The sequence below is a fragment of the Vanessa atalanta genome, chromosome 13 (genome assembly GCF_905147765.1).
Source record: "Vanessa atalanta chromosome 13, ilVanAtal1.2, whole genome shotgun sequence".
Taxonomy (NCBI): Eukaryota; Metazoa; Arthropoda; class Insecta; order Lepidoptera; family Nymphalidae; genus Vanessa; species Vanessa atalanta.
Window position 1 is genome coordinate 6,603,664 of NC_061883.1, and position 23,440 is coordinate 6,627,103.

Sequence of the window (23,440 nt, forward strand, 5' to 3'; positions counted from 1 at the left end):
GTGACCACTTTACATCAGGTGGCCCATACGCTCGTCTGCCAACCAATGCCATAAAAAAAAGTTATAATTTAAAACGTAACCTATAAACGTTGCAGACAACATCAATAAAACAAACCAACGCACATGACGATATTCTACAATGTCAAAACAAAGCTCGCTCGCGCGTTTCTGTGTCCTTATATAGTTTCGTTTTTAATCATAACGAAAAAAATAACGTATAAAGTAAAACAATTTTCGGTAAGTACTCCGCCGAACACAAGCTCACGATTCCACAATTCATTTCAGTCGCACACATTAGCGAACGCTTTGTGTCACATTTTGCATTTCGCTGTTGTTTAGAATGGCTCCTTTGTGAGAACGCTTAAATTAATTTTAAGGGGCGCCATCTACATAATTTAGAGTGCGGTATAAATAACTTACTTCCTTTACCTGAAAACATTTGCAATATGACAATGTTAATATATTCGTCGAATACACGAGACGCATGCATTTCGTCATAATATTTTTATTTACTGAACTATACATAATATTGATAGTTTAACTATACAAGTATAACTCTTCAAAGGTTAAATCTCAGTAAGAAGAACTAACATTAAGAATTTATTCTGTGGATCAGTTTAAATCGAAGCTTGCCTTAGTAGCAGTAAAACAAACTTAAAGCGCCTCCAGCCCAAGAAAACTCCGTCTTCTCAAACCGCAGACCGTTTTAGGTGAAATATTAAATGTGCAGTAGGATTTGCTCGCGTTCTGTTAGAGACCGATCGAGTTTAATATTTGATAAAGCGCACGGCACTGCGATCCCACTGACGACGCCGCGTCTAGCCCTAATTGCGAAATGATCCGTCCGCGACGGGAACTGCCAAATTTGATTTACCGTCGGAAAAATATTAAAACGTCCCATAGGTTGCCAGTCATTCACTCAACAGTCAGTGGCCTAACTGTTTATTGCGGCCCCTGAAGACGTAAATGCCTATAAAATTTATGTCTGTTCACAATGGTGCTATAAAATGTTACAATAATTCCAAATCCCGTTGTTTTTCTTTGGGATTTAAAATAAATATTTTATGGGAGTTGCGATCGGACTTAAGGATTGTAATATAACTTTTTGTGAGAGTAATTGTGTCCGGAAAAAAAGGACGGGGGTGGGGAGGGCGGTCGATGGTACGCTGGCGAGCGTGTTACGAGTATTATAGTCGGCTGATTCTAATTTCCGCGCGGATGCGTGTACAATCATCTAACGCAATTAATATATCCGGATCCGTCGAGAACCCCTTTTCAGTTACGAAATATCGACTCAAAGGTGTATCAGGGTATATAACAAACCATATGGTTTTAACTGACGAAATTATTTTATCATTGAAAATCGTCTTTGCTATTTAAAATTATTTAATAAATATAAAACGCCACTTTTAACAGTAAAAGTTTATGTATTTTGAAAGATACTCGATGAAAACTATGAATGATCAAAAACAAAAATAAATGCTATATTCCATAAATTTCTGACAAGAAATACCGTAAAGCTATTACATTATTTAATTCAGTAATACTTTTGTTTGGCTGTGATTAACGTAACAATGATTTTGATGAGCTGAAGTGAGATCACGCACTGCTGCCTTTAATTAAGCGTCTTGAGTACGTCATAAATCTTTGAGAATCGCGGAAGAAACGCAGCGCGATGTAATGTTGTATTAAGAGCAGAGAAATTATTATTATTGCAATCATTTATAATAAATTGTAGAGTATATACACTGGTAGATAGATACACATGGCAAATCTGTCGAGACGAAATTAAACAATTATTCCATTCCAATTTTTGCAAATAAATAAAATGTAAATAAATACTAAATCCAATCTATGTAATATGATTTACATGTATTTTAATAATTTATTTAATTTATCGATAGACAAATGTAAATAGTATAACTACAAAAAAAAACTTTCAACTAATATACTTTATCTTATCGACGTTGACTGTACTTGAATTATAAATTTACTTGAAATTATTTCCCGTTCTCTTATGTATTCTCATAACTTCAGTAATTATTTTCGTCCACTTATGCTCACAAGAATAATTACGAATAGTGCTATTTTCCCGAATAAGGCGCCGTTGCTCTCACGATTGGCAATCTTAATTTAAAATTGAAGTAGTCTCAGATTAGTTGCATTTAAGGTTTTAGCTTTGATTTGCCCTGTTTTAAATAATGCTCTGAGCAATTTTTTCGTATAGGAGCATGTATACTCCATAACGAAAAATACAAGACGAGAAACCGGCACTTTTGTGCGTGTGTGCTTTTTAGATTTGTTTTGGCGATTAATAAAAAAATATATATGAAAATTATACATGAAACAATTATATATTTATAGACATGAATGCTTGGTAATTTACTTTTAGTATTTCGCACGGGTTGATATTTTAGAGATACTTGCTACCTCTGGTAGTAAAGCTGAGCTGTCATGGTGTGAAACTTTTGTATTAATCTACTTAATAGTTCTTACTAAACTTACCTCTTTATACTTGTAATAGAAAGTATAATATTGCGTGATTACCAATAAATATTGGATATTACGAGGAATTCCGTGAAGCTTACCTGAAACGAAAAGGGTAATAATTAATTAAAGTGTACAATACCTTTTTTTTCTACAATACAATTTATAATAAATAATAAAGTATGAAATCTGAGCAGTTTTAAAACAAATGAGGTAATCACTTCTATAAGTTAAAAAGGAATTCTGAAATAAACAATCATCTATGAATAAGAATAATTGCTCCAGCATCTAAAATAAGAAATATTATTCAACGGAAGTAGATACTTTTTTGTATAAAATCTTTATTCTAAAACAGTGAACTCCGGTTTGAAATAGAACTTCTCCAACCAAGAAAGTTTAAACCATTTAATGGATTTTCTTTGTCGGTGCTAAGTTTTGGAACACACAACTATTTTCATCTTAGTGACATTTTCAAAACTTGTTCAACTATACGGTTTTGAATTTTGATTCATTTGAGGTGCATTTGTTAACTAGTTTAATTTATAAGTATTCCGTTTGCCACAAACGGAGTACAAAATCTATATATAAAAGCATTGTCTAGATTGACTGCTAATACACAAACTATGATTAACCATTTATATGACCTCGATATCTAGAGATTTTTGTTACGTAATAAGAGGCGTTTTAAAAACTAATTCCATGAAATATGATTTTAAAAATTGCAGTGTCTAATTTTCAAATATATCTTATTTATCCATTTGAAGTCTATCTATTCAAAAAAAACAAAACAAATACGTATTGAAGAAAACGTATTATAAATTATAGGCGAAGCCGCGGGCGGTCGTGTCAATTTTGTTAATTTTTTATTTCAAAATAATTGCTAAGGTACTAATTTATTTACGTTATTAGATATACAGTACTCAACACATATTTTAACACTTCGCTTGCTATGATACACAAATGGCAAATCATCTATTTACATTAAAATTACAACCGGAACAATTAATTAAAACTTCACGCTGATGTGGATGAAGAAGTATATTTTCATTTAGAATGTATGCACTACTCCTCTTTATTATTACTGAGTTAATAATATTTATTATTCAAAATGTATGTATCTACAGCTTTTTATGAGCTCTGCACGTCATCAATTTGTTGATTAAAATATATGTATGTATGTTTATTCGTTTATAAAGTCAGATCGAAATTGGTTTAAGAGAAATAAAAAGTAAATTAAACAATATTTCACGATCGTGAATATTTATCGAGTTCATAGATTCACACATATAATGTTGTTGACTATTATTTAGTGTATAGCCGAGAGCTAAATTAAACGCTATTTAATTTAATATTTAATTAATTAATTAATTTAATTTAATATTTAGTTAAGACAATACGAACGTTAAGTATGGTCTAAATTCGCTCTTCAACAATACATTGATACCATGTATGTTGATTAATTGTATTCCGTTATTTATTGGTAAAATATAAGTAACAGTGTTGTAACAGGTAAGTTTATATTTATTAAAAATTCTTGTCTTGTATATAAAGAATCTCTTATGAAAACCTGAGAGCTTCAGGTAATCCTCGCGAAGTAACTACGGCGGATAATCAAAGACTCAAAGTCTTCTCTGCTCGGAAAATATTTTTTAATATCACGACTTTTTGTAATTAGGTCGCGTCGAGTTTGACTCACCGTCAAGCTGTACATTTTAAATTTTTTTTTAACATTAAAAATAAAAAAAATATAGGTATAAATTTGTAGAAGATACGCATCTATTCTGAAAAAGTATCTATGTTTTTATAAAATATGTGTGCGAATGGATAAATGGTGCTACCTAGGTCACCACCATAGACATTGGTGCTGTAAGAAATATTAACCATTCCTTACATCGCTAATGTGCTGCCAACCTTGGGAATTACGATGTTATGTCCTGTGAACTGGAACACAACAATACTTAGTATTACTATTTAACCATAGAATATGAAGCCTTACCACAAAGTATATAATGAAGTCACAAATCCATAAAACTGATATTATTTATCTAATAAAAATCTTAATTAAATCTATTAATTGAAATCCCAATCATATAAGTCCTAACTCCTCCATACACTCTAGAGGAGTGTAAAAGAGTGAACTCAGACTGCACGAGTTTATAAGTAATTAGTATAATTACTTGTTTTCAATATTGACGTTAACAATAAAAAAAAACGAATTTAATGCAAACTCTGATATCTTATCCGGTCTTTTATTATAAAAACTTAAGGTTCGACTTAAATGTTTTCATGCGATGAATTGAATACATACTAATTGGATTGCGATAAAGGATCGGATATTTAAGTGAATCTTGTTGTAATTAGTTATTAAAAATATTCGGCACTTGATAAAACCCGTTACGATACGGTCAGCCAGTCGTACGGTAAGAGGTTAATGAAATTTTTCTCTTATCTTTTGATTGCAAAAGTGAATTCAAATTTAATTATATTTTAATTTAATACTGATTGAAGTCTGGCCTTTTGCATAATATTAACTTCTTTTCAATAAATAAAAAAAAAAAATTAATTACAAAAAAATATTTTTTTGTAATTATTTTTTTTATATACATATATCTGTTCACCACATGTTCTTTCAGAATACGATTTGTTTTTGCTAATACTCGACGACATATTGTATTGAAAGTAAGCTTTAGAAATGTATTCTTCTTATTTTGACGTGAATAACGCGAAATTGATCTAAACGAGTTCTATTTCTAGAAACGACAATTCAAATTTGATTTACGTATAAAGCCGAAATAGTCAATTGTACATTTTTAACAAAAGAGATTTTACATCCTTGTTTATGAATCATAGAAACATTATGTAGTCGTTTCTTTGAGCATGTATCAATATAAATGCTCAAAGATACAAGAGATTACAAGTATAAGTATATGGTAAAAAGGAATACATAAATTCTAAAGTAATTCGGAAATTATTGCATCAGTTTATCTGTTCAAACTAGATATAAAAGAAAGAATCTAGTTATTATTGGATTTTGATTGAGACTTGAAGTATAGTATAGTAAGAAGGAACTGCAGAAATTTGTCAGATCCAACTAGATGTGGAAGACGAAGAACCGTGAGCTTTACGTACCTTGGGAAAGATGATAAGTCCAGCAGTGAAGTACATTTGGCTGATTGATAATTACCGTTAATTTAGGAGAATCCAAAAAAGTACGCGTGTGTCATAAAAAGAGTTGAGGTACAAATGATTTAAAAGCAATATCAATTAAAACTTTTCGTTTAATTTAAACTAATTGTTTTTTTTTTTATTACGGCTTTCAAATCATTATACAATTTGTATTTTACCCACGCATCTAACGGTTGAAGCGTATTTATTTTTGACGTACCGCCTCACAACCTAAATACATATTAAAATGGCAAACACTATTTATTTTATACAAATGTGCAGGTAAGTAACTACCAACAAAAATTATCAGCGTATAAATTTTGAAGAGTAGCATTCAAGCATACAAATTATAACACAACAATATGGACGTGACCTATTTTTTAAAATATTTAATATTTTTAGTATCTTTATCAAGTACATAAATAGGCAAACAAAATGCTGTTCAGTGTCGTATTCTCTCATGTTTGACTAAAGATTTCCTTTTTTTTTTGTTTCGTAGATATAGATGAGCGTAAGTGTTAAAAATAAATATATTTTTTTTATAGAAAGAGATATTGTTACAAATGCAAATTTATGAATTTGTTTCATTGTAAATTTCGTTCTCTTAAATTTTTCAATAATGTTTAAGGAATTTCGAACAATAGTAAATACAAAATGTTTACTATTACTTTAATATCTTTGCTGAATTTTGAATTAATGAATGCAATTAATTTCGCAGTAATTACAAAACCGAAGGCCCCTCCTATTAAGGAGATTGTTTTCAAGTTTATCTCACCATGTTGCTCAAGTGCGTTTTACTATTTACACATTTGGCAAAATTTCTTCCGGTTTTCCTCATAATGTTTTTCTTTACGAGACGAGGTATGCGTCAAGCACAAAATGTTATTATAACCAAAAATTAAGGACTTTTTTTGGTTATGATAATGATAATATTAGTTTGTCCGGCTATGAAGCAACAATCTTCGGCTAAGATTCCCAATACGCCTATTTTGTGAAAATGGATGCTGGATCACCTCGGTTGAGATCAAAATAACGATTTTTTTTTGTTTTCTAAGCAATTACTAATCCCTTCTTATCCTTCATAGCGTAATACGCTCTATAACAAACAAATAATCACGACGTTTTCGTCACAGAATATAATATGGTTTTTCGAAAAAAATAAACGGAAGGGCTTGACGATCACCTATGGCTTCTAATTTTGACATTAAATGAATTATGCCTTACTAGTTAGCCGCGGCAATGCTCGCTTTTTAGGAGATGATGGTCGGGTTTTCCGTATATTTTACATCAAATTCAATTCAGTGGCTTGGCCGTGAAAGTATATGAGAGAGGCAGAGTTACTTTCGAATTAAAAAAAATAAGTAAAATTAAATAATATTTAAATACGAAAATCGGAATACCTTTTTTATCTATTAGTATAATAACTTTCTCTTATATAACTAAATAATATTTATATAGGTATGTAGTTAGCAATTTTGTTACTGCTTCTGTAATAATGTGTATTTCTCTATGATGATTGTAAAAAACACGTTATTTATCTTTTAATATATTATAATTATTTTTCGTAACAATAAGCAGGATTGCTAATCAAAGCGGTCATCAATATGGACAGATGCTATCATTTATTAATATCATCTTCATTGCTACAAGGACATCTCGTTCGCTTCGGTCTCGCACCTCCACATTAAGCATATAATATGTTAATCCAGCATTTGCAATTAAAATCAAACGCCCACCAGGGACGCCATTGTCTCATTCGAGCGAACCTTATGATGTATGTAACTGTTAATTTAATACAATTATGGCTCTCCTTTGTAATCGTACCTTCTTTTACAAGTTTTTTTATATTATTTTTTATATGATTTCTTAGATATGGATTAAATATTTACATTTTATCAATTTAAGAAGTGAATATCTTACGTGTGATTTTATTTAGGATAATATTATAAGCCATGTAGTTAAAATCGTATTTAATTAACTAAGTCAGCATATAAACAATTTCTCTCATCTCTCAAATAAGTTAATCTATTATTTATTTATTGATGATAAAAATGTAGCTTAGTGCCATTGAGTTGTTCTGATAATGGAGACGAGAAGTGCATTTCGAGTTTCAGTCTTTAATGTATGTAGGTTTTGTTTTTATAATTTATTTATCAAAAGTTATGTAGGGCGATGTAAGTTCAATATGGAGCGTAGTTCTCAAGCATTCAAATATTAATAGAATTCTGATTAAAAAAACATTTCGTTATAAAACTTCCGTTTCTTGATACTAATTGAGGGAATTTTCAAAGTAAAACTTGAACAGCTTTGGTATAGAAAGTTAAGATAAATTTCAGGGGAGCGGGCAGGCATCGCCAGAAGAATGTAATAACTTACAGGTGCTGCAAGTTCTTTATTGAATTTCGCACGTTCCGAGGCGACGTGTCTGATGGCCGGAAGATTCTTGCCGAACTCTTTGCTGAGTATTAATTCTACGACGGTCCAAGTTTTGTCAATTCTTGGAATATCTAATCGATTTCAAACCCTGCTTTTAAACATAACTCTTACCAATCTTTGATTCAACTTTAATTAAAGATTGACGTTATTTCTTTATTTCTTAGTATAATTTATTTCGTCAACATTTTATTTAAAACGTGGAGCATAAAAATATAAATTTAGATTAAGGTAAAATAAATTATAAGAATTTTTATAATTTGTAATGACAAAACATTGTTTCACTAAGAAACACCGAAGGCTAAACGATTTCACGATCATAAAAAAATAGCGTACCCAGTCAGCCAGGCTGTGTCACGAGGTCGGCGCTAAAAGTGTTTCTCAGGAACGTCGGCTGAAAGGAAAAGTATACACCGCCGCCGCGGCGAGCGGTACAGCGTGGCTGCATTGTGTCATTGACACATGCAAATTCGAACGTTTCGTTGGCCGGTCAACGAACTCTTCATTCAATGACTGTCGAAAGTTATCCGTACGACGTCGTAGCCTACAAAGAACGTTAGAGATACGCGAATATAGCGTTAGAACAACTTTATAATGTGATTTCTCTATCTCGCTATACTCTGTTATCGGTCAATAATATTTCGCTAGCCAAAATATTGTAAAAGTTATATACAATTCAGATCTAAGACGAGGACGTAAGGCTGATTGTTCGATTTAATCTTAGTTTTAGCAGATGGTATGCTAGTACGAGGTGCGTCTGGCTATTGTATAATTAGCATTGCGAATTTCGTCAAGCATTCGCCGCTAGACACGAATCGCGAATACGAAAGCATAATATGCAAATCTCCCTTGTCCTACGGAATATTTGCATGGCTTGTTAGATGTGTCATCTTATTATATATATAAGTATATTATATTCCATTGTGACGTCTGTTTATTGAATTTAAATTTTGCATGAACGTAACGAGTTCCTTGTATTTTAGTATAATAGGTGTCATGTAAAACAAAAAATATACATAAATATAATACACAGAAGCATAAGTAGTTAAATAATGTAAAATTTTAATAATAAATGTTGTTTTTATTTTATGTATTACTAATTTCACATAAATAATAATTTAACATTTCGTAAAAAAATCTAAAAGAATATGATAATTTTTTTTAAGAAGCGAGTAATTAGAATAAACATTACATTTGCTCAGTAAATTGTATTGTAGCAAAAACTAAATGAATGGAATCAGTCAGTCGGTCGAATAAATCTTGTTGAAAATGTTTTTTTTTGTTAAAAGTCTAAAGTGTAGTTTATATAATACATAATATAAAATCATTACTGTTATAAATACATGCAATTGTTATAATAGTTGATTTTTTAGGATAAAAATAATATAAAGGTATATTAGTTATGTATAGAATTATAAAGAAAAAAACGAAGTGAAGCGAAGAAAATGTAAAAAACACGTTGCGTTTTATTAACAGTAGACCAGTATTCTCATTAATTTCAAATTTACCGTAATTGAAAAAAAAATATATTTTAATGACGAATATAATTTGAATATACATAAATTTAGTCGTCTACGTTATGTTTGAACAAAAATTTTGTGTCATTGTCGTGTTTGCTGTATTAATGTATTGTTTAATCTGTTACTAGTGGGGGAACAGACACGAGGCAGACGGGTGCGGCGCGGGCGCATAAGAAGCTGGTCAGTGGCCGCATTCTTGCTAGTTGAAAGTAACACGGTATCCGGCTGCGAAAAATTACCATTTCGCTTCATGTAATACTTCTTATATGTACATACATAACACTCTTTAAATAAATTACGCTAGTTTTAAAACTTAAAAATTATAGCATAAAATATTAAATTGCTTCTATGACATACATCTACTACGGGTTTCGAAGTTGATACCGGCAATCAAGCTTGTATATCTAGTATATAACTTCGTCAAAACATATCATGATAGCCGGTATATTATAAAAACTTGATACAACGTAAGGAACGAGTTATGGATGATTAACATTTCTACGTAAAAAAAAAAAACTTTATTTCTACTTAAAAAGTCTTGATCGATTTCATCTTGATGATCATACTCGTAATATCTAAAATTATACAACTTTCGACATATGAAAGTTATATACGAAGTTGCATCGCAGTTGCATTGAGCGTGGCATCTGAAATGATAATGTTTAATTCATCACCCTATCTGCCGTACAAAAGAAACTAAATACGAATTCCACCGGGCGTTTTCAATTTACTCGTGAATAGTCTTACACTTTGGCGCATGAATGTCGAGCGTACCTACGAGTACGTACCTCGCATACACCGCGAGCGCAACCCATATGTGGCGTAACCAGTCGAGATTGCTGTTTTTTAATAAAAATACATATACCGAAATAATATTTACAAATGTTAAGTATAACCAATGATGCAATTTTGGTCAAATGGTAACTGCACTAAAAAAGCAATCATAATAATCAACAGATACTATCTTACTGTGTCAAGAGCAATCATATTATCAGAAGTTCTTTAAACTTGTTCGCAGACGAAGAAAAAAATGACGATATAATGTCATTACTGAGTTAGCCTTCAAGTCGCGCGTCGTAAAACTTGATTGTATAGTATTACACTCGATTCACAGTTGCTGTAATGAAAGTTTGTAATTTTTTCTGTTCGAAATGCAATTCGCTGGTGTTGCCAGGTTGCTTTGATTTTTTTTGTCCGTCTGGCGCGCAGGTGTCTTGTCGTACGAGACTCGAACCGACGGTTAATTTTTTCTGAATAGTCCAACCTTACCTCGAATCCGTTGTTTGTTTTGCACTTTTTCACAACATCCTTCCCAAGCGAAAAAAAACGATAATAATATGCGAATTTAGTGATCTCATGATTTGTGGAATCAATTGTGGCCTTGACGCAAACAGGTACCAGCGACGAATACAAAGAAAATATTTTGGGGCTTAAGTAGCAAAACGAGTTGTACCTAGAGTTATTTTATTTATATGTACACAAAAAATATATTTTCTTCTAACGGTATATGAGGTGCCCGTATAGTTATAGCCATAATATTATTTGACATGAGCAATCAATAGTAATTTTGTGTACTTAACGGCCCTAAAGCGCGTGTGATTACTGAAATGAATGGTGGTTCCCAAGGTGAGTGCAGGGTAGTGGTATTGCGTTCCGTTATCTTGCGGTCATCAGACTTGGAACGGGTTGCGGGCCCGGAGGCTATACACCGGAACTGTCGTATACGGCACATACCCACATGTCGTCGCGCGTGTCTCGTAACTCGAGCCCCGGCCACATTAGGCGCCTTTACCCCAATATGGTAACGTAATATCGCTGTTTTGACGTCGCTCCGATCCTGGTCTGCATTATCCGGCTGGATAAAATTACATCGTAATGGTTGGCTTTAAATACGTGTTGCTACTAAACTTACTTAGGGCCTTATAGCGTTGAAAGATAAATATACCTACATAATATACCGGAAACTATTCTCACATTGTACGAACATGTCTATTATTTCAATAAGTTAAATAGTAGTAGTTAATGAAAGTCAATGTATTATATCTACTTTTTCATTCCGTAAAAGCAGAATTTTTTTAAATGTTAAATTATGAAAGTGACAGTGAGTTCTTGGAATTTAGTTTGACATTTCAAATGTCATTGATCTCTTGCCATTAAGAATAAGTATGTCATCAACAGACAAAATGTTTGGCATATGCCTCGAATGACCGTTCAATATGTAAACAAAATGTTAATTTTTAATGCATGTAATTAACATACAAATATTTAATATTTTAAATAATTTCGTTATCTAGAGGTGAATTAATGTATTTAAAAATATTTTACCAAGGAAATAAGTTGAAAGTAACAAAGATTTTGCAAGAAAACTTATTTGTTTAAGAATATATTATATGTAGGAAACTGCATCTTACGACAAAACTACGATAAAATCGCTTCACAATAGTATTTTTTGTTAGATGAGTCATACAAAAATCTGAACGCACTATACGTCTGATCCACGTTTTATGCTGTGTCGGTCTGCATATTAATGATTATACAAATACGGAACGCAGTCTGACTTAAAGATAAAAAAATAAAAATTTTAAAAATACTTTATAAACATACAACAATTATTCACTGCTGATTTCGTGTTTTACACAAAAAATGCTTTGATGTTTTTTGTAAGATGGTATTTTTTTTTGATCATTTTTAATGTTTACCTATATATACAATTATCTTGTGCTGCGGTAGCGAAATTGTCTGAAACGTTGAAGATCATATACCTCATTTCCATTACAATAAATACATATGCATAATAAATATATATTCCGTTCAACAGATTTTTTTATCTGTATTTCTCAGCTGTACTTTTGAGAACTATTTCTTCTAGTTATTACTAAAGTTGTATAATTATCAATAGTATTCAATAGAATTTAACAAAAAGGATTTAATTCGAATACATAAGGGATCGGTTCCGAGGGGTTCCACAAATCATTGTAGAAACTAATAACTTTTGACATCAGAATTAAAACAATTAAATAACATCGACAAATACCGAGAATATGCTAGCACTGGCAGGCGATTAAAAAGCAATTATAAAATAATGGAAATTTGAATAAAGACGTCAAATATTTAAAAAAAAAAAAAACGAGCGAAGATATTAAATTGGTCAGAATTGTAATGATTGGAAATAGAATATATAATTACAAATAATTTAAAATTTAAATCCAATGAAGCTTATAGTAGGTAATAGATTTATACATTGATAAAGTACGTTATTGTTACGCTCCACAAAAAGGCCTCATGCTCATAATCACATTTAGAATTTCATCGTTTGTATCACTAATTGAGGGAATAAACTGACAATGGAGTGTTCAATCAGTGTTAATAATTGTATCATTTCCTGCATAATGGGACCCGTATGCATGTAGAGGGGAATATCTTTATATAAAAACGTATTGAAAAAACTTGTAAGATAACAATGATGCTCCGGCAATATGTTTACATATATAACTCGGACTCCCTATACGAAAATCATCGTCCATTGATGATTATTGAACAAAAGTCTTGATTAATCGTAAGTGGCCATAATTGGTGGTAATAATACGTGGAATGTCGATTGAAAACACCACTCGGTTATTCATAAACATTTATCGGGAACTTGTATGGATCGTATTGATTCGTCATTCATTATAGTTTAATTTAAATTTTTATTGAATTATACTTACGATGTGACAAAATGTTAATTTAATTTACTTTTATTGCAGTATTATTAAGTTAAAATAGATTTATATTAAACGGAGAACAATTTTATTATAAGTATGTTTTAAATGTGTTTTTTTCAAAAATTTCCTCAATATTACTGAATTAAAAGCGGCATTTTAGTATAAAGTTTGTTTATAATCAAAATTAAACTTTATTTATAAGCAAATACTTAACAGTAACGTTGCAATGAAATGCCGCTTAGACGCCATATTAAATAACAATACAATATCGGGAGACAACCAAATATGGTTCTCTTTACGGTGGTCCGCTTCTTAGAAACCTGTTATTTACAATGATAATATTAATTGAAATCCATATTGAATAAAGTAATTTAATAAAATATACATAATTTCCATCTTAAAACTGTTGCTATGCTTAACATAGTTGTAATTAATATAGCTGTTTGTTCGTATATGATATTATTTACATTTTTATTTATAAATTATGCATACTAGCTACAATATATAAGACGGAAACTTAAACAATAGTTAATGACGTTCTTATTTAATCAGAAGCGGAACAGCAACGAGAGTAGAATAGACTCAATCAGCGCTACCAATGATTTATTTTCTAAAAACGTTTCGCCGTAGACTTACTAGCGGTTAGGCGGATTGTTAGCTCCCTCTTTGAAAGCACAATTTATACTGTCTAGACGTGATAGGTGAAATATTAGGTATGACTTAACTGCAAAGTGAACTTCGAACGTCCTTTTTCACATGTGCTGCATTTAAATGTATATCTAAGTACTTTAGCGTCTGTAATTATTTCAGCACGTTCCAATGCGGGTCAGTAGATATACACGTGGCAGATTTTCATCCAACACGTGCAGACTGCGACTCCTCAAAATTGCTTTCACCGCCAAGCACGATATTAATAATAATTAACGATGCTTGCCCGGGTTACAACCCGTAGGCTTCGGTCAAGATTGATAGCCACTGGACTATCTGGCCAATATTTTAAGTGAATATTTTACTGCTGCAGCTAGTGACATGTTATTTCAGTTAAAATGGCTTGAACAGAATATTTTATGAACAATAATTGATAACACTAGCGAATGAGTGCTTCAATTGTGCCAATTACTGATGCTCATTAGACAGCGGTAGTTTTGGCTCGTTTCGAGTGTAGATATGTAAACAATGAACAATTTCCCTAATTAAGTATCCAGCGAGTGTTGCGCAGCCGTTTGGTTGGTTGTGATGTGAACAAGTCTAATGAGCGAGCTTTCGCCGCGCACCGCTAACGTCACGCGCACGTAGCTCGCAACGGTGAAATGTGTAGTGTCCTTCAGATGAGTGTAAACGTATCTTAGCGGTCTCTCTGTTCACGGGCCTATTACTTACGTGTGAGGCGCGTGTTTCGCCATTTTTACTCTTTAAAGCGATGTTTAGGCTTTTAAAGTTAGTTTTATGTATACAAATGTATATGATAAGTATAAGAATTTAATAAAAAAAAAAACTAATAAAATTTTTAGTATGACACTAAGCCTTTTACTTTGAAATTACAAAGACGAAATATATGATCGAGAATATGATAATCAAGACAATACGTCGTTGTGCTTAGTGCAGCGTAGAGGCGCAGCGAGGGCGCGGACGCAGACGGGCGGCGCGTGCGCGGCCCTGGCGCAAGGTCAATGGCACGCGTCTCTCCCGCTCGCACACCGGAATTCCATATTTAAATCTCGTCCGCAGAAAAATGGCGGTCGGCTTCATTCCGCCGCCACTCTATGTGTACGAAGAATTAATAAAACATACCTGGCAAGTGTCTTTTTTAATCTACTATAGTTAAAAACTGCAGCTGCTTTTACGAATGTGCAGAAAACATAGCTCGTGACATCGGTAACGTAGGAAAAATCATAATATTATATACTGGCACACTTGTGTTTCGTCACTCACGGTGTTAATGCGTCCTACATTGCGAACTGGTTAATAATAACGGTCCTTGAAACATTCAAACTTGTAACTAACTACCCATAAAAAAATAATTAACTATATTAAAATAATTATGGATGATCAAATTATCAGTAATAAAATAAATCGAAGAGACAAATTATACGTAACTTGGAAAGAGAATGTGAGCGGGCTTGGATGCTTAATTTAAGTTTTGTAGAACAAGTATTTGTGCTCGTGGGTCGTCGACGGACACAATTAACTTACTGAAATAAAGTGCAAGTCACGGGTAATCGCACGGCTCGGATTTCAGTATAAAAGACGAGTAGGGTTTATTAGAGGACTAAGCACCATCATGTGAGTAAGCACAATATGAAAATTGGGGATAGAAAATACGCTACAACTTACGCTGTATTTACACATTGTTTAATAATTATTATGAAATAAAATAAGTACATCGTACAATTTGTGGTCTGAAAGTAATTTTGGTTATAATTTACTATTTTCTTATATAAACATAAAACATAAAGATAATAATATCTTCAACTAGACATGAAAAATAAGGATTCATCCTCCAAATTCAATTTGTACGAAAGAGTGAACGTTTCGCAAAAAGAACACTTACGTCGAGCCTCAAGGACCGAACAAAAAGGGCTAAAGAACAGAGTCACTCAAATTGAACGCACGAACACGGCGAAATTAATTAATGTCCCCCCACTGAAAGCACTGGAAACGTTTGAAAGCCAGGGACGAAATGCAAGTCATCGGTGCCGACGCGTCGGACGGATTTACAACGCAATAAATTTCAAGAAACAGGAGCCTTATCTCCTAACAGCGCAAATGAACTGCGAGCATGTAATAACATACCAGCGAATTACTAAAAGCGAGAATCATGAGGAATAACGCGATCTCGTGCTTCCATTTTGACAACGCCTTCATACAATATGTGAAACTTAAGAAAAAAATTTCCAATAGTGTAAGTTATGGTGCTTTTAATAAATTTTTTAGCTATTTTCATAATCGTTCACAATGATTCACAACCAATGATTAGAAATTCATACATTGTAGTATAATTTATTCATTAAACATTTTTTGCAAATGGAATCGCTGAAAGTATTTTTTTGTAGTTTTACTATTTTCTTTTGTGTTATCGAAACGCGAAGACGGGATTGCTAAGATTTATTGAAATGGTATAAACTTAACCGCAGACGGCATGTACATCGCAGTCTGGATCTGTTGAGCAAAACTATGCGTACACAGCCCTGTAGCGACTCGAAGAAGCAATGAAAATACTATTTATATGGAAAACTTTGGTTTTATCTTAAATATGTAAACGAATCAATCTCATCAAATCATCTCAAAAATTGTGATTATTCGTGTAATGTTTTTAATTTTAATTTTTCCGTTGATGTAACTACTTAAATAAAAAAAAAATGATTTAAATAAAAAATAATTATTGATTTTAATTTAATTATATTATTACATAAACAGATAGGAGAATATTTATTTTAGAATTTATTTTTTATGTTTTCATAAATTTCTTTTTTGTTAAAATTAAACGCACCTTAATTTAATACTTTTTATTAAATAAAATAGCCCGGTCATACATACTATACCTATAATAAAAAAGTTTATAAAGAGTAAAAAATATTTTCCTTATGAATATAAATGCACTTTGACTTAAGATTTATTTCGAATTCTTATTTTATTTCTGAGCTGGAAGTAATTTAATCAGCGTCGATGTCCTCAGCAGATGTAAATACGAATGCCGTTTCCAGTTACCGGCATCCTTGTGGGTGGCTCGGTGTATTGAAGTGTGTCCGTTGAATATCGCGCCAAGTAAAACAACCGGAGATGAAAATTGTCTACAGCTACCGTGTTACGATGGAATATACGTCCGATTTTTCTTCCGTCTATCGGATTCTACTGTTTAATTAAACTATTCATCTAGACTTACTTGACGTATATTCTTAATTAATGTTTTCTGTATTATTAAAGGTTTATGTAAATTTATCGAAAGGAATTATTAAAGACAAAATTAAGAGAATAAGAGGGGTACTTTTAAAAACGATAACTTCACAAAATCTGCTTTTGTGATATCTTTTAGAAAACGCGAAAATAATTAATGTGATTGGATTCCTATATCATAATATAACTGTTCTAGGTGTTGCAAGACACAAAATAAAAAATATATATATTTTACGGGAGTACCATAGTTACATAGTGACAAAACTCCGTTTAATAAAATAGATTTTTTTTTAAATTTATTTATTGTATAACATTAGTATATATCGAATATGTATAATTACTGGACAACTTAAGTCTAGTTATAATAACTTTCTATATGTTATAAGTTTCGAATATGATATTCTCGCCATAACGCCCGCCATTTTGTCATTACTGACAACTATTCCCGCGAAAATAATGGTCGTGATAATGCGAGTGTAACCATTGTCATTATTTTGCATAAAAAACGCTTCTGTTTAAAAAAATAACTTTCAGGTGCAGATGTAGAGAATTTCAACAGCTTTTATGAAATACGTTAAACATAAAATATTTTGAGGCAGCAATTAAAATTTTACCACAAGTATCTTTAGATATATTATATTTATTAAAAAAAAAAACAATTTTTTTAAGAGAGATTTTTCAAGTGGCATAATTTTTGAAGAAATATTAAATTGTAAAATATTTGGTGGCTTATAAGATATTGATAATCACTTTCATTGATTTCAAATACTTATTTATTTTAAATGAGATTTTTTGAGTGTTAAGAAAATCGTCGTCGCAGAAACTATCAGAGAAAAAAAAAATTTAAATTTATAGTCTATACCGGTTTGATTTCTAGCCAGTGTAGTATTTAAATTTACTTTATCAGAATTCAATGAATAATGCCAATAGAAAAACGTGATGGTATCCTACACTAAGGGGTATTGATATACATATGTACATTCGTTTAAGATTTGTACGCTAAATGATACGATAAACACTGTGTACTAACGTATTATATCTATATGAGTACGGATATGAGCCTAGACTACTTCGAAGAGAATGAACGAGTTCAGAGTAGAACATATATGACAGAAAAATTCTCAAGTAACCTTTAAAAAAAAAAGTATTTCAGTAAAACCAAAATATATTCATATTAATTGCACTTTGTTTTGTATTGTACAAAATACGCAACGGAATTTCTTAATATAAAAATACAAAGAAAATAACATTCATTATCAAAAGAATCACTAAGTAAGAAATTAGCGTCATAAATAAAAACGTAGTCTGCAGCGCACCTTTACATTTCGTAATGAAAGTAAAGGCGTCTTCGGGAAGCGAAAGTATTTGTTGTATTTGAAAATTAAAAGGAGGCAGTCCCCGGAGAGGTGGAGTGGTGGGGAGAGAGGTAGTGCAATCAGAGCTCTCCGATGGCAACCTTAAATACCAACCTTAATTGAACTGCTTCCGTACCTCGTAGCTAGCTACATAAATACTCTTTATGGAAGCGTTTCTTCACAGAAGTGTTTTTTTAACACTTTGTAATCCAAAAATACAATTTTACAAGTTTTTAGAACAATAACTCCGAATAACTCCATTTTTTCTTTCTTTTACTTCTCAGACTATAATTTTGCTTTTGTTTTTCACGAAATTATGCAAATAAAAGCTTCAAATAGTTGTCTCCATTAAAAATAATTAAAAATTTTCAAGTGTATCTTTACTACCTAAGCGATGGGTGTCTCTTTAATGAAAGCAATGTATTCTATTGTCTAGTTTTTTAAATTAAAAGGATGTTTAATTTTTGTTTAATTTTTTATTTTTAAGTAAGATACCTGTTAAGCTTTAAAATTTATGAGATAATATGTATAACATGAAAGTCTAACAGTAATTAATATATGTATTCGATATATGAATTTTTCAAATTATTTTTATTCTACTGTTATAAAATGTCAAGTTAGTATGAGAGCATTATTTTAGTTTTTTGTACTTAGAATAGTTTTTTAAAAATGATATACAGCAAATGTACTACCGTGTAAAAATGCCTACCATACCTTTAAGAATAAATATTAAATCAACGTAATACTTCGTGATTATTTCGAAAAATGCAGGCTATTTTTGAAGACCAAAATCACGAAATTATTTGTTAATAAAATTGTTTTACTAAAAGAAAATCTTACCTTCAAACATTTGCTAATGAAATACTTCCGGAACAACAAATAAATTAAACATTTTAAATACTTATGATAAACAGTAACGCTAAAGATGTAAATCCGACTGAACCGACGATAAAATGTTTAAATAAGTAAAAATAAATTTGGCGAATGGCATTTAGGTTATCTCCATCATTGTTATATAAACATAAATGTTATAAGCATTTAATAACAATTCGAAGAAGTACCACTGAATGTAAGATTAAAATGTTCTTTACAAAATAAACAAAAAACCTATCGAGTCTGTACAGTTCATGGCTTTGTAGCAGTAAGTACTTTATTGGAGAACACAAAGCGAGATGGAAATTTGAATACGTACAAAGCTCAAACGGGTGTCGTGCGTTGAGAGATGTTCGCGGAAGCTTAAAATAATATTTTGGAGCGTCGTAGTGGCCCGGCTCGTGAACTCAGGAAATGAGGCTCTCTGTCCCGCCGGGAAATTGTTCCTCCGAATCATAACGCCGAGTAAATCTCCTCGCTTTGAAAGACTTTAAAAATGATAGCTCTGATTTATCTTTATAAGTGTATTACAAGAAATTTGTTGACGCAAATCTCCCCATTGAACTTGTGAAATGAAATCCGTTTATTTGCGGGTGAGATTGAAGAAAGATATTTTAGAGAAAATTAATTTCCTTTATGTGTATTACACTGGTGACTTTAACTTGCAGTAACAAAAACATAAATTTATACAATATATTTTTTCAAGAAAAATATTATTATCTGTGGTAAAGTCTTAGGTATGAATTTGTAAACATATAATAAACGTTTATTTCCAACTGCAATCACAATTTTCTTCCAAAAGAAAATCTTTGCATTGAAGTTAAACAAATTTTCTATTTCCCGTAAGCCTGCGTCGCTCGTGAACAGAACAAAAAACAAAACTCATAAATCAGGTAGTTAGCAATCGCTATCCGAACGGGAACCAATGATCACACCATTTCCCAAAAGGTCCGAGCTGGGGTCGATATATCCGCCGAGCGCATCCGATTGAATTAATCTGGGAAGCGGTTGGTACATGAGATAAACATTTACATATTGTGTATCAGCGAGCACTAGCAGGTATCGATTCTGCAGATCCGATTTACTCTATCGCTTCGAAGAAAGGATTACGCTGTGGAATTTGAACGACGATGGACATGAAAAATGTATGTCTTGGAAGTATCTCTACTTTTCTAAACAAATGCTAAAAATATATAAGGAAGGTAACGTAAGGCATTGTAAAGTTAAATTCTTTCTGACTGAACTAAAGTAATGTTAGGTTTTGATGGATAGTTGTTTAAAATGAATATACCTAAATCTAAGTAAGCATTTATTATTTTCATATAGAAAAGAAATACGAACGCACTTAGAGTATTTTAATATAAAAAATTGTTTTGACTTGCATAAAAACAAATGATTCAAAAATACAATGAATTAATAACTTTTTATCTTACTTAACTTGTTCTTGCGTTTGGTAATAAAATTTACCTATTCGTAAACTTCAACACGGCAAATGTTGGTATTCCAAAATCTTATCAATTCCAATTATAATTTGGCATGAAATATAAATATTCAGGTATGCAAAGTTACAGTACGCTACCGTAACGCGAAAAGTTGAGTTTGAGTTATGAAATACCGTTGTTTTGGACTGAACTTAGTTTCAAACCGAGAAAACGTCATGTTGAATTTAAGGCGGCAGTTCAGCATAAAGGAATCGAACCATTTAGATTTACAGCGAAGCTATTTATAGATGATTCAATGAGCAAGGAAGTGACGAGATGACATGTGGCGGCAGCACAAAGTAGCAATTGAGGCCGGCAAATAACAGGCAGTGCTGACGTGCACTCGATCCACACGGACATAAATAATACGTAATACGTGACAGCAAACACCAGCGCAGCATCCGACAATGATCATTGAATCACATAAGACGACAAAAAAACTTCAGACCATTATTTGTCGTGAAGTAAGTTAAGATTTCTGTGTCTATTTTACTGATAAAAACAATATTTGTAGTCCTTAAAATTTAAAATAATGTTGAATTCTAGGTTAAAGATTTTGACTTCAAATCGGGGCCAGCACTATTGGAATTTGTTTTTAATCATATCGTCCTCGACAGTGAGGGAAACGTCGTGAGGAAACTAGTATCAATTGGATGAATATCTGACACGTGTGATTTCACCACTCCGCATTTGAGCATAGTAGTGGTTCATTCTTTCTAAATGAGAGGAAACATTAAACCAGCAGAAGAATATTTACAGGCTGGTACATTTTTAAATAATGTTATTCTGGAAGTCACCACGAGAACACTAAAGGTTGCACCACATTACAAAAATAAATTCAAACCGACCTCTGTGAAAAGATATACGGACTTGTAAATTAAATTTCTAATTTCCTGCTCTACCGTAGACGCAGACAGTTCTTTTACGCATAAGGGCATGGAAGAACAAGTGAGTGAACGACGTGACCAGATGGCCGCCGATGAATGAGTCGTTAACAGACCACCGTCTGATACAAAATAATGCGTTTATCAAGATACAGTTGAAAAGCATTAATTTTATGACAGCTGTTTGAAAACTTGAAGTTGAGTGTTTCGTAGTTAAATATTAGTTTTGCCCGTATTTACAGTGGGAAGTATATTTTGATCGTAGTCATATAATATATTATTTAATTAAAATTCGTCAAATATAATGATAAATATATATACTCCAATACGTATTTATTTCTGTTGGTGTTGCGACACTATACGTAGGAGTGGTTAAAATTATACTAAAGGACTGTCTTAAAATCCTGGCAAAACATTCTTTAAAACGTAGTTTATAAATGTCCCGACCTTAAACGGATAGGATAAAGGCAAGCCAATTATGAAGATGATCATGATATATAAAAATAGAACTAATATTTATCTCTATGCGCCTTAGAAAAGGGTATATATAACAATATTTTGCGGTCTGAATACTATCAGTGTGTTTCTTCACCATACAACAATTATTAAATGAAGTTAAATTTATCCTTTAAATCTTTGAAGGTTGCTTAGAATAAGTTAATTCGAATTAGCATTTTCGAATGAATTTATTTTTTACTGAATATTAATTTGATATTCATAATCGATTTCATCTAATTTAAAAACACATTTTTTATCTCTCAATCGTGTAGGTCGGTTAGTTATTTAGCCCAACAACCGGGATGTGCCTAATTCTAGTCAATAAACGTCCTCAACATATATCGAACTTATAGGAACACACTATTAACACTTTTATGATTTACCTCGTAAAGAACAAAATTGTTTGCATAGATTAATTGCGAATTACGACTGGTTTTAGCATTTAATCTGCGTGTATCATCGTAATTTTTTTAACGCTATAATAAGAATAATCTATGGCGTGAAGGGTTCGTAGTTTGCAACTTTTTTTGTTTTGCTGTAAACGAGCTACATCTTCTATTTCAAAATAAAACAGAATTTTTGTTGGATTGATTATGATGAACAAGAACTCACCAAGAGTTGTTCAACGTACACCTGTGAATGTTCCTAATCCAAAGAATAAAATAAAATCTTTGTACGTTTGTCCTTCAATAGTAGTAGTACGTAGTTATTTATAAGATGGAATTATCACAATAATGAAAACCGACATAGAATATAAAATCGTTTGAAGTGTTGTGAAGTCGCGGACAAAGTCTAGAGTCGACTTCGGTATAAATAGTTACTTTGTAGTAAGGGTTGTAGTTTTATCGTTTATTTTCCGAAGTTTTAGAACAAAAGCCATTTCACTAGTATTCCACCATAACATTTCACATCATATAAAGAAGCAATTTATTCTTATATTACCATTTTAAATGTTTGACAGACGTCACTGCGAAGAGAATAATCATCTACATAAATATCTTTATATTTTATATAAAAATTCGTTTCACGCTTGTTGGTTTTGTCTTGATAAATTTTTATGAAATATTTTTTTTTGTATTTATCACCTGATTGGTTCTTGGCTATAGTTTCCTGTTACCGATATCATGACTTTTTTATTATACAATT

At 31.6% G+C, this 23,440-nt stretch overlaps 1 protein-coding gene across 3 annotated transcripts in view; it reads right to left on the reverse strand.

Moving 5' to 3' along the window:
- The window catches only part of LOC125068518 (protein alan shepard), an 80,167-nt gene that overhangs the window by 41,515 nt on the left and 15,212 nt on the right, over positions 1–23,440 (reverse strand). The window lies entirely within an intron of this gene.